The sequence below is a fragment of the Mytilus galloprovincialis genome, chromosome 8 (assembly GCF_965363235.1).
Source record: "Mytilus galloprovincialis chromosome 8, xbMytGall1.hap1.1, whole genome shotgun sequence".
NCBI classification, from domain to species: domain Eukaryota; kingdom Metazoa; phylum Mollusca; class Bivalvia; order Mytilida; family Mytilidae; genus Mytilus; species Mytilus galloprovincialis.
In genome coordinates, this window is record NC_134845.1 from 22,919,345 (window position 1) to 22,936,824 (window position 17,480).

Here is a 17,480-nt window from a genome sequence, read left to right on the forward strand (position 1 = left end):
CCACCGTGGTCTTTACGTGGGTTTAAATAAACGTCTGTACTTAACTAATTACAAATTAAATGCTGAAAAGGGAAATTTTAATAATATTCTTTTATCTGTAGTCAATACAATATCGATGTTTAAAACTTTTAAAAGTGTTTTGAACCTCTTTGTATAATGGTCACACGTCTGGATGATTTTCTTTTATTTTATCGTATTTTGGCAATCATTTCTAATACTGTAATGACAAAGTTTGAAAGGAAATCAAAAACCATATAAACATATGAAATATTAAATGAAATGAGCCATTTTCTATAACGCTTTTTAAATGCATTATTCAATTTATGAAAGGGGTACATGAACTTTTAAGAGACAAGTATTTAAAAAGGGGGATAAGTATCGCAATATATTAAGATTTAAATTCGGGTTACAATGTGAGGGATATGGTTTACGTCAGAAAGACGTCGTACGATCAAGTTTTTCATCGTGTCAGATATGCAGTTCCAATCAAAAAAGAATTTTGCATGATAACTAGGTCATTATGTAATTTCCTTTAATTGTTAGAATGACTTTGTTATGTTTCGTATCGTCAGACTTAAATAGGGTCGACCAGTCTGATTTTATAATAGTTCTCGTAAGGACAAACATGTACGAAGAATATGGTCCGATTAAAATTTAGCCATGTAGAAAATTATGAAAAATAAGATTCACATACAATATTTAGTTAAATTTAAAACCACAGTAAATCCTATTCTTGTGCATTATAATTAAATAAATATTTCTTGTTTCTAAAATAAGGAGACACGTTGTTTGATTATGAACCAATCAAAAAGAAGAATAATTACTTGCTCTATGACAGCAAACAAGAGAAAAGAAAACCATATATATATAACAGACAGAAACCAAAGACAACCATTGAATTATACACAATTTTTAATGTAGCATTCGTCACACAGCAGTTTTGTTGTCAGATTTTAGGATTGAGTTACCTGATAAAAATGATTTTTTTTTTTATACATGTACATGATAATTTTTTATCTATAAATAATTAAATTTTGGATGTAACGCGTCTTCCTATTGGCTGACGTTATTTTATTATCAGCCCTTAGACATAATTTAGTCATGTGACCGTGACGTCATCAACGTTTTTTTTTTATGGTTTTCTACGGTTTAAAATGGAATTTAGAATTAAATTATAAGAAATGACTGTAATATTTTTTCTGTCTATTCGAAATAACATAAAAAATGAAGTGCACACTGTTAAATAACCCGCTACGCGCGTTATTCAGTGTGCACCAAATTTTGTATGTTATTTCTTCATAGACAGAAAAAATATTAAAGTCATTCCTTAAATGTAATAAAGTTTTAATAGGATATTCATTGCATACAAAAAGTACTAAATCAAGTTCTGCATTTTGTAATACTGTACAAAAAATAATATATAACGCTGTGGTCACGGATAGCACAAACAGACGACCAACGTATGAAAAAAAAAAAGTTTTCCGTTGGGAGTTCGTTGATGTACTGACCAAATAAAACGGACGCGTAACGAATGCATAACGGACACACACAGATATGCAATGAACGAGAAACGGAGACGTACCGGACAGAACAGACGAATACCGCATAAAACGAACACAAGTCATAACGGAAACGTACCGGGGAAAACAGATTAACAAGATGTGCGGAAAAATTGAAGGCGAAATTAATAATACATGTAAATCTCATAAATATTCAAAATATTTCCGTGTTACTGTTTTTGGCTTGTTCTTCAAAATGCCACCAAAGTGAAGTGTCTGGCCTGAATAAAAGCTGCATAATAGTGAAGACGTGTGGTCTTACTCTGAGATCTATATACTGAGCCAAAAAAGTTTAGCAACAAAAATGTGAAATTTTATTTTATTACAAAATCATAACAACACATAATTTTAATAAAAATAAAATAAAATTATGACATGACAGAAGCAACATGAATATTTATCACCCACATTCATTATGATTTTCTTTGTATGGAGCGTGGGAGGTTCAAAATGTGTAAATGAGTATAGTGTTATTCAAAATCAATTTCTCTGCCATGCCCTAAGTGCACCAATGATGGACTGGCAGGCAAACCAGCAGCTGCCCTTAGTCAATGCACTACTCTTGAGGCCAGAAAACACTTGCACTGTAAATAAAAGTGTTAAGAATCTGAACACTTTTTGAACGCCCTTTTGTAACACTTCTGGAACGCGTAACGGTGTTCTCAATATTAACATTGGTGTTCCAGTTTTTAACATTATGTGTGCATCTTTCGAACGCTATGTGTGTTATTTTTGAACGGATAGTGTGTACTCCTTGAACACCTAGTGTTTGAATCTGGAACGCGTAACAGTGTTCTAGATATTAACTTTCGTGTTCCAGTTTTTAACATCATGTGTGCATCTTTCGAACGCTATGTGTTATTCTTGAACGGATAGCGTGTACTTCTTGAACGCCTAGTGTTTGAATCTGGAACATGTCCTTGTGAGCAAAATTGTATGTCGTTACGCGTTCTAAGCCTTGTAACACTTCTGGAACGCTCGGACTGTGTTCCAGAAATATGTGTTAATATCCAGAACACATAGTGTATATTACTGGAACACAATTTTACATGTTCCAGAAAAAGTGTTATATTCTCTGTAACATTATTGTGGTCTTGTAAAACAAATATTTTAATTGATTAAAAACGTCTTTAATTGATTAAAAAAGGCAACATTTAAAAAAAAAGTACAATAAAATGTGAAATATTGAAGCAACTTTAAAATGACAAGTTAGACAAGTTAGAAATATAACATTTGTAATTTGCAAAATGTGTCCAAATATTTACTCATAAACAAAATGTTCGTCATATATTTAAAATTATTATGTTACAACAAAGTCAAGTGTCTTATGTTTAACTCATCGTTTGCAACTTCCTAAGTCAAGACCTGTTCTGAATTTCTCAGTTTACAAAATACTGATGCCACTGACTCTTTTATCACCAAAATGTTCCATAATCCACTGGCTGCATAGCACTCAGATAGTCAATATCAAACATAAAATACCCTGTGTATATGATGCTAGTAGTCGAGTCGGTGTTCATGTAACACTGCTTCCTTGGACACTTTTAAACATGATTTGAGTCGTTTACAACTGATTTTGAGCTTCCATTTTTAGAGGATTCGTCTCCTTGGGTTATAATTATTCTTTAACCTTGTTATCCATCAACCGTAAGTTCTAAAATGTGAAATATGAAGTGTATGAGTAAACAAATTATTCATCATGTCGACATTCCTTAAGAATATTAGAAAATCTTATTTCGTTTTTTGTAATTCCATTATACTTGTCAGCATTATAAGATAAGATGCATTTGCCAATGAGTGGTAATTGAGTGGTCAAATGTGCTCTCGTGTTCTATATCTTTTTAAAAAAAATGATAGAAAGTGTCCAGCAAGTGCTATTATGTTTTTTAGGCAAAACTTTATCGTCAACTTAGACTTGTCACTAAATTAACTGCTAACATTTCAAGAAACTAATTACCATTTGCCTTTATTTTGAAAGATATTTAGTAATTTTTTCACTTATGATCTGTATACGGATAATTGACGGATGATGTAATTGCATCAAATTTAGCTCAAATAGTTTTCTGATTAATGTAAACAAGTGAATGGTGCACATTTTATTGATAAATCTGCAATAACAACACTTGTAAGAAGTCAATGGACATGCACTCCTATTCAAAATTCTTAAACTTACATATAGTACTTTTATGGTGCAGGATAAGTAGTCATCTCTTGAACTGCAACATGTTCTCTTTATTCTCGAGGTATGCACGAACAATTACCCTCAAGTACAGTATAGTTGGGTTTGTACCCTATAAAAGTAACACAGGAATACATTACAATACATGAATGCAGTGCACAAGGGTGGACATTTGCTAAAATGAATAACTAATTACAAAGCTATTATAAATAACATATACATGAGAAATTTAAAATTAGTGTTGCAGTATGCCTTTTTTTACAAACTTCTGTCTTGACATTGCAATGTCATGACAGTTTTTGCATTTGTGAACAAATCCTTATGCATTGGTTTTATTTAATTAAAAAATGTACATCCTCAAAAGTGTAGATGATCGTTTGATCTTCTTAATGCTTTCTATACACAATGTTTGAGTCGTGTTAGGAATACATAGCGTTCGGAGAAAACGATTAGCTTGAACGCATCATGTTCGAGACCAGAACACATTTACAATAGCAACGATATCATTTAACATTTACGACATTTACGTATAAATTTACAGAGGTTAATTTTTTTTTTTAAACATGATAATTTGAATGTAATCTCTCAAAGAACCGCTACTTTTTTAATCGAATTATGACAGCACAGTTAAGTGGAAGTGGAGGGGGCAGTTTTATGTTCGAACAAAATGTTCTTCCATTTATACTTCAGTGTGTCCTGTCCAAGTAGACATTTGTTGATTTCAGGACTAAAAAAAATATTTTTTATGTTCGTCATGTGTAGATAAATATAGATAAACATACCTATTATATCAAGTTTTGTTGTTAATTTTCTTCAGTGAAGCTTCTTCAATCACGATCAAAAACCAAACTTCCGGTACATTAATACGTCACGCGCTGTTATGTACGCGGATATGTTTGGAACACATGGCGTTCAGGGAAAATGGTAAATTTGAACGCATCATGTTCGACACCAGAACGCTTTTACAAGAGCAACGTTTTCATGAGCATTTACGCATTTACATTGTTAAAAAAAATACCTTAAGAACTTAAGTCGTTTAGAAAAAGATTCATATTAAAAATCAATCATTTGCACGCTTATAAATACGCTCTTGTAAAATGTTTCATTTTTTTTTACCAAACTATAATTTGCTTATATGCCGATACAGCTAAAATACATTTATCGTCAAATCATAGTACGAATCACCCTTATTCATCGTCTGTTTGACTCTGAAATGATGATTTTTTTTTCACTCCCCATTACAATATAAGAACATTTTTAGTGTTCAATTTAGAACACCTGTCTTGAATATGTGCGTTAAAAGACTGAACACAATGTGTTATATTCTTTAACACTGGCGTTCAATGTGGAACACTAATGTTAATAACTGAACATATTGTGTTTAAAATTGGAACGCGTCCAGACGCGTCAGGCGTCTGCAATATTTGCAGTGTGTCACGTGTTGACGTAAAGCTAAGGTAGCGCTCCTCCCTTGGCGATTGGTTTTTTTTGGTCTACGAGATATCGACCTATCCTATGCAGTTGCAATTTGTCGATATCTGTTTGTTAGTCTCTAAACTGTTGCCTTATGCACATTAAATCTAGCCACAATGTCAGTAACACTCATTCCGGCATCAACCATTCCAAGAGCTTTCTGACGGTCATTTTCTGGGAAGCCTGGTTGACGCCCCATGCAATTTTTTCAAGGGTGTATATGTGTTTTTCTTTTCAATGGTGTGTTTCTGAACGTTAGTGAAAAGGAAATTTTTAATATCGTTTGAAAAGTACAGGTGCATTGTACAGAAGGTAAAACATCAATTACACTGGCAAAGCTGAAATGGCGCGAAATTAATCACCAGGAAAAAAGTACAACTGTTTTGAATTACAGGTAAAACTTAGGATTATATCAATGATGTTTGAATAATTTTTTTCCAGAAACAACAAAAAAAAAAAAAAAAAAAATTAAAAAAAAGTGTTGCTAAACTTTTTTGGCTCAGTATGTTATGAATAATAAACAGTCATGACACTCAAGAAATCTTACAAACCACTAATTGGCATTTCCGACGAGAAATTTTCAATTGGCATTTATCCGTTGCAGATCCGTACGGTATTCGATTTAATACAATCTATTTCATAATACGAAAGATCAAAATATTCGTTTAACAACATGTAATATTTGTAATATGTTATATCATACATGTCAGGGACTATTAATCGTTTTCATCGAGTAGGTGAAATTATCAAAAATAAAAAGAGTTTTAAGGGACACTTAACAAAGAACACCTGTCATGAGCAATTATAGTTATTAAGAAATGCATATTCTAATTCTTTTGAATGAATTTAAAGTGCTTCTTTAGTGCCATATCAAATGCATGCATCATGGTATTATTCAGGACACTAATAACGACAAGTTTTATCGAAATTAAATCCACGAGTTATCTTTCCTTATGTGCAACCAGATTTTTTTTCTAAATTACTGGTAACGATGTGGTGACAACTGACACATGTATATCCATTGTATTGCCAGGCCTTGATGGCAATCGGATATTATACAAAATGTACGTTACATGGGATAATATCAACATGTAACTTTGCGTTAAAAACTAAGATCAGACGAAAAAACTTAAAAACAGGACAACAAGTTTTGTAATTCCGAGCAAAAACGGATGTCACCTCGCCAAGGTAACGGCAGCCATTTTGAAATTCCAGATTCAAAGTGTATATAAACATGCCAACTAAAATTGTTGTAGAGTTTATTAAGTTTGGAGCATTTTGGAATTTGAACAGTTTTGCTGTTTCCATGGCAACGGTAAAGCTGCAAATTATTACATGCCAGTTACCAGTTCTGTAAAGTTACTTCTAGTTTGGAACACTTTGATTTTCTGGCATTTTTGCTGTTTCCATAGGAAAAAAATAATGTATAATAACAATGCGTCACCCTTACTCCATTGAGAGTGCTACAATGAATATAGTAAGATTAACAGGCTCGTCGTTCTTTGTGTGATATAGTGATCGTTATTTATATACTTTCGTTTATATTTGGTTTCTGAAGAATGTTTGTGGAATACGCAATCATACATTGTACCACATCTCATTAGAAAAAATTGAGAGATATTTAATATATTAATATAAAATCACATATCTCTATCTCTCTCAGTTTTTTCTAATGAGATGTGGTATAGTGTATGATTGCGTATTCCATATATATGTATATTAGTGATGTAGGAACATTGCACATGTACAATGTACACATTTATCAAATCCTTAAAATAGTTATGTCAAGTGTTTTATGTGTGAACTTCAGAAAAAATGTTATTTTGTTAAGTTATAAACTAAGGTGCTTCAGTATAACAAATATTCATGTAATGAATATTTAGACAGTGGCCATGAAAAATCTAAATTAATTTTATAGGTACTCATTTCATTCTGGTACAATAGCTATATAGACACATATGAACTTTTCTTCTTTCAATCGAAGGATATTACGCAAATTAACCATTTACGTAGACATGTGTGTCAAAGGACATTAAAATTTTCTAAATTGCACTTTTAAGATACATTGTATGATTGTATTTATATAATGTTATAAAGAACAAAGTGTTTAAAGCCTTTTACATGCAATATAAATTCGATGCTATTCAAAATCTAACATTTTTAAACTAGTGTGAAGCTAGCCATCGATAGCAGCCGGCGTTAATATTCATAACGCCAGCCTTCAATAATATTCATGAGCCGTCAATAATATTCATGAGATGACTTGCGTCCGAAGAAGTGTTGTTAGAAACTATGAACGATCATTATGATTAAATAACGTTCCTATTTATATTTGTTTTTAACCCCGCCACATTCTGTATATGTCTGTCCTAAGTCAGGAGCCTGTAATTCAATGGTTGTCGTTTGCTGTTGTGCTACATTGTACATATTGTATTCGTGCATTTTGTTTGTATATTCGTTATTTCGGGGTCTTTTATAGCAGATTATACGGTATGGGCTTTGGTCTTTCTTGAAGGTCGTACGGTGACTTATGGTATTTAATTTCAGTGTCATTTGGTCTCTAGTGAAGAGTCACTGTTGTCTAATTGGCAAACACCACATCTTATTTTTTTTCACTGGAAATCCAACCGGTTTTATTTTAAATTTCAATGATTCATAGAAAAAAACGTGAATATTTTTATTATTTTCAGTATCAATGGCTCTTGATTTTTAGTTCTACAAAATTGTTTCGTTTGCTCTCCTGATGGTGCAACAAACTCGACACATTTTTATTGTTCTTTCAATTATTTTACTGATCAAATACAACAACAATATTAAGCATGTATGAGCATTTTCTCATTGCTTTAAATAAAATTCCATAGAGATTATCAATGAAACGTAAATTTCGTTACTCTCTTTTGCTCAGGGGTTGAAACCAAAAGGATATGGTTGCAATTAACTTATAACGCACTGTGGATAGACGGGGATGTGCTATATACATATGTGCTATATGCATAGCTATTCGATATTTCATTTTGGTCCTCAATGCTCTTCACATTCATACTTTATTTGGTCTTTTTAACCTTTTTTTCGAGTGTCACTGATTAGTCTTTTGTAGACGCAACGCGCTTTTAGCGCAAAATACAAAATATCAATCCTGGTATCTACGAGGGGTTTATTTACAACCTCTGGGTCAATGCCACTACTGTTGGAGTTTTTATTCCCCGAGGATATCACCAGCCCAGTACTTTTGTGTTGACATGAATTATCATTTATACATATGGTCATAATTATAAATAAACTGTTTACCAAACTTAGAATTTTTGAAATACAAAGGCTTTTCTAATTTCTACCTCAGGAATAGATTACCTAAGCTGTATTTGGCAAAACCTTAAGAAATTTTTGGTCTTCAATGCTCTTGAACTTCGGACTATATTTGATCTGTTTAACCTTATTTTATTATTTGAGCGTCAATGATGATTTTTTTGTAGACGAAACGTGCGTCTGACGCAAATACAAAATTCTCATTCTGGTATCTATGATGATAGATATAAGAAGATGTGGTACGAGTGCCAATGGGACAACTCTCCATCAAAGTCACAATTTATAAAAGTTAAGTTTATTTTTATCCAAACAATAATGATTAATTCTACATGCCACAAACAATAAGTAAAACATCTTTTGAAACATCGTATAAAAAGTTTCAATATATTCTTTGGAAAAAGACAGCTTAGAATATGGTAACTGCTTCCATTTAGACACGCTACCTGAAGGTTAGACGAGTTTGCATTGGAATTTTACGTTCTCATTTTCACCAGATGTGGCTGCGTACTTGTTTAACCCGCACAGTTAAACGGACACCCAGCTTTGTCAAGTTTTACTTTCAGTAAGAGGACGATCTTTTCTTCTTTAAGTTTACCAGTCTTTCATCTGAATAAATATAGTTTATGACTGGTGTATACGTTGCATATTTATTTAAAACAAGTTAATATAAAGTTATATGCAAAAAAGGTGCAGCGATACCTGTTGCAGGCATCCAAACAACTCTCCTTTGGACCATCATATCTGTCTTCGAGATACATTCTTAAGTGTGGGGGTCCAAAAACAGATCAAAACATCTCAAGTTTGGGACGGACAAGTGCTTGGTATTCCTGGGTCTTAATGTTTTGATTTTATGTTTACAGGTTTCTTCTAAGAAATCCTAGTGTTTTATTGGCTTTGGGGATATTCTCATCTATATGTGTGTCCCATTCGTGGTTAGATTGTAGTGTGATGCCTATGTACTTGTGATGTAACAGTTTCTAAAATATGATTTTGAAAAGTTTAGTTATGTTGTTAAGGTTGTCGTTTACTTGTGACAGAGAGTCTTGGTGCAAGGACATCAGTCAGTCCGCTTCCCATTTCGCAGCTGCATCAAGGTCAGCTTGCAGTTTAAGTGACACCCTTGGATCTAAATTGCATGTAAATGATACTGTCATAAGCAAATAATATTTTGCTATGATTAAAGTAGTCTGGGAGGTCGTTAATATAGACCAAGAACAGGACTAAACATAAGAAAGTGCCTTGTGGAACTCCAGAGGTGACTGGGACTGTGCTTAAAGATATTTCCTAAAGAACTAATGTCTAATTACGGTCACAGAGAAATGCAGTTTAATATGTTGCCAATGATGCCAAAATGATATAATTTTTTTAGAAAATTTTCTAAATTTACTTTGATGTGGTCATCAATGCATTTTCTTGCTGTGTTGCAGACCCATTAGTGTACTGCGGCTGTTTTCTGCTCGTTTTCTTTTTTTCTTTTTGACACATTCCACATTTCCATTTTCTTAATAATGACATTACTTAACTAATGAAGGCCGTATATTTCAAACAAAGTCATTAGGTGTTAAAACAAGAAGGCAATTGGAACAGTTTTACAATAGTCATATTTCATTATTTTGCCAAATTTGAATATGGCGCACAAAGGTAGAGCACAATAGTATTAATATAACTGTTAGCTTTTTTGAAATACGGTTATTATAATATTGTTGACACAACCTAAACCCCGAAAAAAGACCTAAAATTTGTGTATTTGACAAATCAAAAGGGTAAACCCCTTTCATTTTTGGGGTGGTTTATTGAAGTTTTTTAAAGACAGATTGAAATCTTATATGCGATATGTTTTCAATCTGTGCATGCTTTATTAGTTCATAATGTCTTTTACTGGACTATTTTATTATAACTAATCGATCAGGAATCACAACTATTAGGTCGCTCGAAAGTATAAGTTTAATTATGATTTGGAAAGATGCTTTACCAACATTAATTATACATATAAGATATTTGCATACTAGACATTTTATAGCAACATTAAATTCTCATTGAGACAACTTGGTTATGATTCTGACTAAATATTGATGACAAATTTTCTAAATGAGACTATTTCAACAGGTATTGCAGTTTTGAAGAACAAAATGAAGGTCGTTCTAAGACCAAAAGCAAATGTGAAAGAAACAATATCAAATATTCATACTGATTTCTGAAATACAGACGACAATATTTTACTTGACGTCAGAGATGGATTTTTTTTGTGTTACAGTATTAATCTATGTGGTTTATTTAAAATCTTTTAATCCTTTATTGGTGGACTCTACATATATAAATAAAATAGTATAATAAAAAATCAAAATGAGTTTGTTAAATTTGATGTATGCCTTTTTGTGCTTCTTTGTTACATTTGTTTGTTTTACAGTGATTAAGATAATAACACAATGTTGACTGCTGTACCCTTATTTTTGAAATTTGTGCCTATCGTGTCTGTTTGTTTTATTCACGCATCGTTGTCAATATAATGGAATTTGATGCGACTGTCATACAAGTGTACGGTTTAGCTAGCTATAAAACAAGGTTCAATCCACTATTTTCTACATACGAAAATATGACAGTTGTTATCCATTTATTTGATGTGTTTGGTCTTTTGATTTGCCATTTGATTACAATTTATGGACTTTCCTTTTTGAACTGTCCTCGGAGTTTAGTATTTTTGTGATATTACTTTTTTAATATGTTGTGAAGCAATCTGGAAAATCTGGGTGTCAATAACTGAGTAAATTGAATTTGACCTGCTTATATTATGGTCTTGAGTTCATATTTTTGTAAGGAAACATACTTTGTTAAAATTTCCTTTTTAATATCATAAAGCCTGTGCAAAAAACTTCGAGATTTTGGTATAGAAACAATAAACACCAACGAAGCAAAATCACTGACTTAGTAAAAACAATTGTAGTGAAGACAGATTTTTAAACTCAATCATTAATACAACTAAATGAACTGATTTATGAATGAACTGAGGTAATTAAAGACTCATATTTGCACCCACACTTCAATCCCTATTGTGCATGCTCATTGGTGTGTTTATCTTAATACATGTACCTCACCCGATTGCTTTTATGATTGATGAATAGTTTACGTGAAATGACTTTTTGATATTGTACATGACCGCAACTGATGGGGGGTTTTGAACTTCAAGTTGAAAAGTAACAAAGGACGCGAAGAATTATATGTGGTTTAAACTTTAGGGCTTTTACTCTGTTTTCACTAGAATCTTTGGCATTTCAGTTTATTGTAAACGTTTTTGACGTGAATCTGTCTGCCAGGGCTTTCAAAGAATGTATAATTAGTTGAAGTAGCGTCCGAAAACACGTGTCACAAACGACGTTGCGTTATCAATTTGGTTTGATCAAGGATTGTCATCTATACTGCAAACAGCTATTTTACTATACAGATAAAGCTATACGTATAAACGTTAGCTTTATACGTCAATGACCTCAACTAACCGGAACTACTGTATTTCATCAACAACGTCACGTCACAACCATGACGTGTACATGTAGTAACAATGGTCAAACATTTATGTATTTAAACTTGTTATATCTTCAAATTGTTAATTTATATACCATGTGTATCAAATGTTATTAATGAAGCTCATTTTCCCTTTCTTATTTTTTAAAATTTCAATGTCTTACCGCCTGGACTACGCTCATAGGGAAATACCCCAAAATGGTACCCCCAAGAGGGAAATTCCAAAACACTTTTTTTTAACAATATTTGTTACATATTTTTTATTTTTTTAAATCTTTTATCGATTTCAGTATAAAAACAATATACGTATAGTGTCTTGAAATATGAAATTTATTTGTATTCGGCACGAAACGGGAAAATGCTCGGTAGAACCTCGCATTTCCCCGTTTCTAAGCCTCATACAAATAAATTTCATATTTCAAGACACTATACGTATATTGTCTAACTTTATCAACAAATTTTGTATGTCTGTACAGTTGTTTCTACGGACAGTTAGAAGAGTTTCTGGTGTGAAATGGTCTAGCAGCAGTCAGTTAAGACAGTTTACGAATAAAATGGAATGCAAATTGTTTTTGTTTTTTGCTTTAAATATTTATATATGGATATAGATTGAAAGAAATATTTTAAAAAGTAAAACGAGGAAAAAAGGCATTTATGGGTTTCAAAATAGGCTTCAAGAAATTCGTATTCTATAATCGAGTGTGTTTTTAAAATAACTAAAATTGAGGCAGATATTGATTTTTCTAAAGAGAAAAAATAGATTAACATATGAGGATCAATTGATTTGTTAAAATGATTTACCAAATTGTGTGTTGCGTTTTTAAAATCCATCAGTATACATTGTATATGACTTTTTAAAACTTGTTGTTACTGTCACGATACCCATTTAATACTGATATTTTTTTTAAATTCCAGTTTACCAATTAATCTCAAATTAGATTTCTACTATTAGTTAATGCCTGTCACAAGTCAGGCTTGTGATATTTGTTTTCCATTCGTTTGGTGTGTTTGAGGTTTTGATTTTGCCTTTTGTTAAGAGATTTATAGATTTATATTCTTATTAAAATAATTGTTTCTCCAATAGCTCTTAGCATCCGTGACAGCTGTTTATTCGGGACAATTATATAATTTTTAATGTAAACTTTGTTGTACGAACGTACATGACTTTTAGAACGCAACTACGCATGTGAGATTTCCGCGGGGTTTTGGTGAATGTAAACAGAACGATACTAGGACCGAGAATACTGAACACAACCAGAGAAAACGTTATTTAAATGGTATCTTTGTTACATACATGCATGATGAATCTGGTGTTGAATAATATAACCAAGGAGGTTATATTTTTGATAAATATACACGAGTTTGTGAAGTTGACATATGTGACGATTTGCCCAGAACTACTGGGAAAATTACTTCTTTCTTTAGTCTTTCTCAATCGGTATTACTTTTCATAATATAATGGCATTTGCCACCTATTTAATTGAAGACGTAAAATAAAAACAGACGTCAGTGGGTTTTTTTTTTATCTCGGCTTTTGAAACACTTTGTATTCAACACCGTTGCAATTGCACTATCAATTATAGTTAATAAAGAAAATAAAAATACTTTATGTTTGTCATAGTTTCAAATTTCAGTCGTTTGTAAATGCTTAGTTTTCGTCAATGTTACATGTTTTTAGAATCTAAAAGCTCTCCTTTTCTCATACAAAAAATGTTTGATCCTTGCAATACAGACGATGCGGAAATTAATAATGGTCAATAGTTCAAGAACAGGAATAATGAAAACAACACAATAAAATAAAGATAGACAAGTAAAAGCAAGACAACAATGAATAAAATCGTTCCAGAGAACGATAGCGTTTACTGTAAACAAAGTAAAACAATAATCCTCTGATATCGGAGTTTTGTGTCTTCAATTAAACACTTTACAATGAGAAAACTATTACAGTATATTCCGTATACTGGCTGAACAAATCAGCTCGATATGTATTGTTTGTAGAAAATATTTTCTAATAATATATATCTCTGACAAGATATAACATACGACCATTATAAAAACAATAAACCGTATACTTGTCAATGAGACAACGGTTTGATCGAGACCGGAAGACGAAGATATACGCCACTATATAATACACTGTTCAGACCTCAGCAATGAGCCAAACCAATTAATATACCGTATAGAAAGTGACAAACTGTTAAACGCGTCTCACAATGAAACAAACGACCTGATTGGTGTACCCCAAAACGCACAAAAACACATATTATAGACCACTAGCATATATGATCCTGACTTGTAAAATATATTTACAGAATGAAATAGGGTTCTTGATTTTTGTTGAAAGTCTTTATTGTGATATATGACATAAAGTTAAAAATTCTAGCAATCGAGACATTCCGTATAGGGATATGGCATTCATAATTGTATTCGGTATTCCTGCTTAAATCTGGTTTACGGTTATTTTCATACAGACTGATAACTTGGTAGGTATAAATCACCGAATACATACATACGAGTTTAGTATCGGTTAGAAATATTCTAAATATATAATAAAATGTTGTTAATAGCAATGTTTAATCAAAAACACATTTTGAAAAAAATAATGAGTTATACTTTTTCTTTTTTTAGGAGAGGAGAGGATATTTTATGACAAAAACAATTAGTGTATAGATACATTAGAAATATAATCTAACTATCTGATTTCAAACTCATTTTAGACAATTCTGATCCCACATTAAGAAAAAGGGCGAAAGACACCAAAGGGACAGTCAAACTCATAGATCGAAAATAAACTGACAACGCCATGACTAAAAAGACAAAGACAAACAGACAAATCAAGATATATCTTAATTACTCTAATTTATCAATTAGATATCGTAGAGGAATGGTTCCTACCATAGTATCACATACCCAAACGGGGACCATATTTTCTTGTAAACAAATTTTCTTTCTTAGTATAGTGAGAGAGCCGAAAGATACCAACAAATAAATAAATTGTTCATGGTCCGCAATAATTGGTAAAACATTATGTTTTCAATTTCTGATGATATACAAATCTAAAATAAAATAATCGAAATCTACAATAAAAATAAAAAAATAATAATATCCCATTAAACCACATTTTATGAATACATATTACATGTTTACCATTTTGTCTAATCTACAGAAGATATGATTATATTGCGGAAAACGTCAATTACATTTTTTTAAGGGAGCTGGCTTCTCAGTTTCAAAGTAATTAACTTTTCAAAACACTAGCATATATTGATAGTGGATTAATAAAGGAATCAAAAGAGCAAAACAAATATATCGGTCACCGTGCTTGTTTTCGAGATATTAGCCATTGGAATTTTGGCGGGAAAATGTTCTCTCTTGACTTTTCATAGCTTTATCATTAACAAGTTTAAGTCCTCAAAAACTATTAAAAAGTAATTAAAATTTTATAAGACTTGAACAGACAGCTTATCATAATACATGTAAAAGAACTATAAAAAGAAAAATGGGGGTCACCGGGAAAAATTTGATAGGGCTTTCAAATGGATAAACCAGAGGAATCCGAAAATCTGACCAAAATTCCAAAACATGACAAGCAAGCTTCCTTAAATTGTCCAAAACGAAATTAAAAAGTAAAAACCTCTTTATTTACACTTTATCATTTGTGAATGGTATAATATAATGTAGATACCACCATATTTTAGCATGCCCTATCTGAGGCTTTTTTGTTTTATTGAACATCGTGAATTTTAATATGTAACACTTGGTTAAGAAAATGAATAAGTGCTTAAGTAAAGATCTGATGAAACCACTGCGGCATGCGGCACGGTGAATAATCTACACATGTATCTGGCTGTTATGTGTAACGGACATTGATTAATAGATCAAAAAGCAAACGATTTCACTATTTTAAACTATACTGTTAACTAAGAATTACAATACTCAAGTTATATACCAAATACCTTGAAATGTTGTAATTCAGTATGAATTGACCCAAGTTATTAATGATCTTATTTGCCAAAAGAGAAGGTGACTCTGCATATTCCTTATTTCAAAGGGGTTACTTATTTCATCATATCAGTTATGTATCGGTGGTAGCGGTTTAGTACGTATGGCTGAGCTTGTTGGTGGTCGCGGTTGTTCGGGTAATGGTGTTAGATTTCTTCTCAATGCCTCATTTAGGGGTTCTGGATGTTGGTAAATCGTTGATGTCATAGCAAATGGAGAATTGGAGTTTGCAAGAGTCCTTCTGTTTTCATCTAAGCTTCTGTCGTTTTCTAGACATTCAACGCTTATTTTGTCTTGTCGAGAAACCAGTTTTGCTCTCGAATTATAATCTTTTGAATTTGGATTTTCTGTAAGGAATATAACTAATCGTTTCAATACAATTTATTTATATTTTTATATGATGAACATTAACAAAAATATTAACAATGCACACACAGCGTGCAATAAGTATAAAAACATTAACGAACAAAAAACCCCAGTTAAAATTGATAACAAAAATAATAGCGCCATTAACATCATATGTAATTTCTATTACTGTACTGTTCCATTGGTATTGCTCTGTCACGTGGCGATAAAGAGTCTACAACTAAATCATCCGACATGGTTGGTTCTCTCTTCAAATTTAATTCTGAAATGAAGAGAGAACTGTTGTTGTAGATCATCAGTATCGCCACAATTACGTTTTATATTTACAACTATAACCCTCTTATTTTTTTTGGTGTACTGTCAAAAAGTCAGATTGATGATTTTCTTCCACCGATATGCTGTTTTATATTATAGTGTCCTTTGGTTTTGTGTGTATGCTTTCCTGACAGTTAATATTTATATATGTGTTTATAAGCGAATTAAATAATTATCTTCACAACATGTTGGAAGTAAAATAACAATTCGTGCACATTAAATAAAACTTTTCTTTCATAAGTTAGATATGCTTTGTATATATTTATATATACTCTTTCAAAATAATAATTTTGAAAGCATTTTGGTTTATTGGTTGAGTTTAACTACTTTGATCGCATCTATTTTATCGAACTTGTAATAAAACAATTACAAATTATTCATATCTATAATGGTACATGTACCTGAAAACTGATACTGATAGTCGGTTGCAAACTAAACTTATGTGACAAAAGATACAAATTCAATTATCCAATTGTGAACTTATTTTTATGATTTGAGGATTTTTGTATGTTCCCTAAAACATCCGATAGCTAGGAAAAGTACAACATTTTGATAGTTTGTCTTTTAAATAATTGTAATTATTGAATTTGTTTGTCGTTTATTTGTCCCATTTGCACCTACCTGAAAGTGTAAAATCTGAATCTGGTGGTAGAGGCTGCTTAATATCGGTGCAATTTTCTTTCAGTGACTGTCTATGCTGAATTTGTGATTTCTTTCCTTTGAAATATTTCTGGTATATAAGAAAGGCAATAATAACAATAGCTATC

General features: G+C 31.7%; 1 long non-coding RNA gene across 1 annotated transcript; it reads right to left on the minus strand.

The window, feature by feature from the left end:
- Window positions 1–2,949: 2,949 nt before the first annotated feature.
- Window positions 2,950–4,952, minus strand: LOC143085341 (uncharacterized). The gene is made up of 3 exons (XR_012981308.1): window positions 4,521–4,952; window positions 3,733–3,850; window positions 2,950–3,213 (listed from the first exon to the last, which is right to left on the minus strand). It is a non-coding gene; the product is annotated as an uncharacterized LOC143085341 (long non-coding RNA).
- Window positions 4,953–17,480: the final 12,528 nt, after the last annotated feature.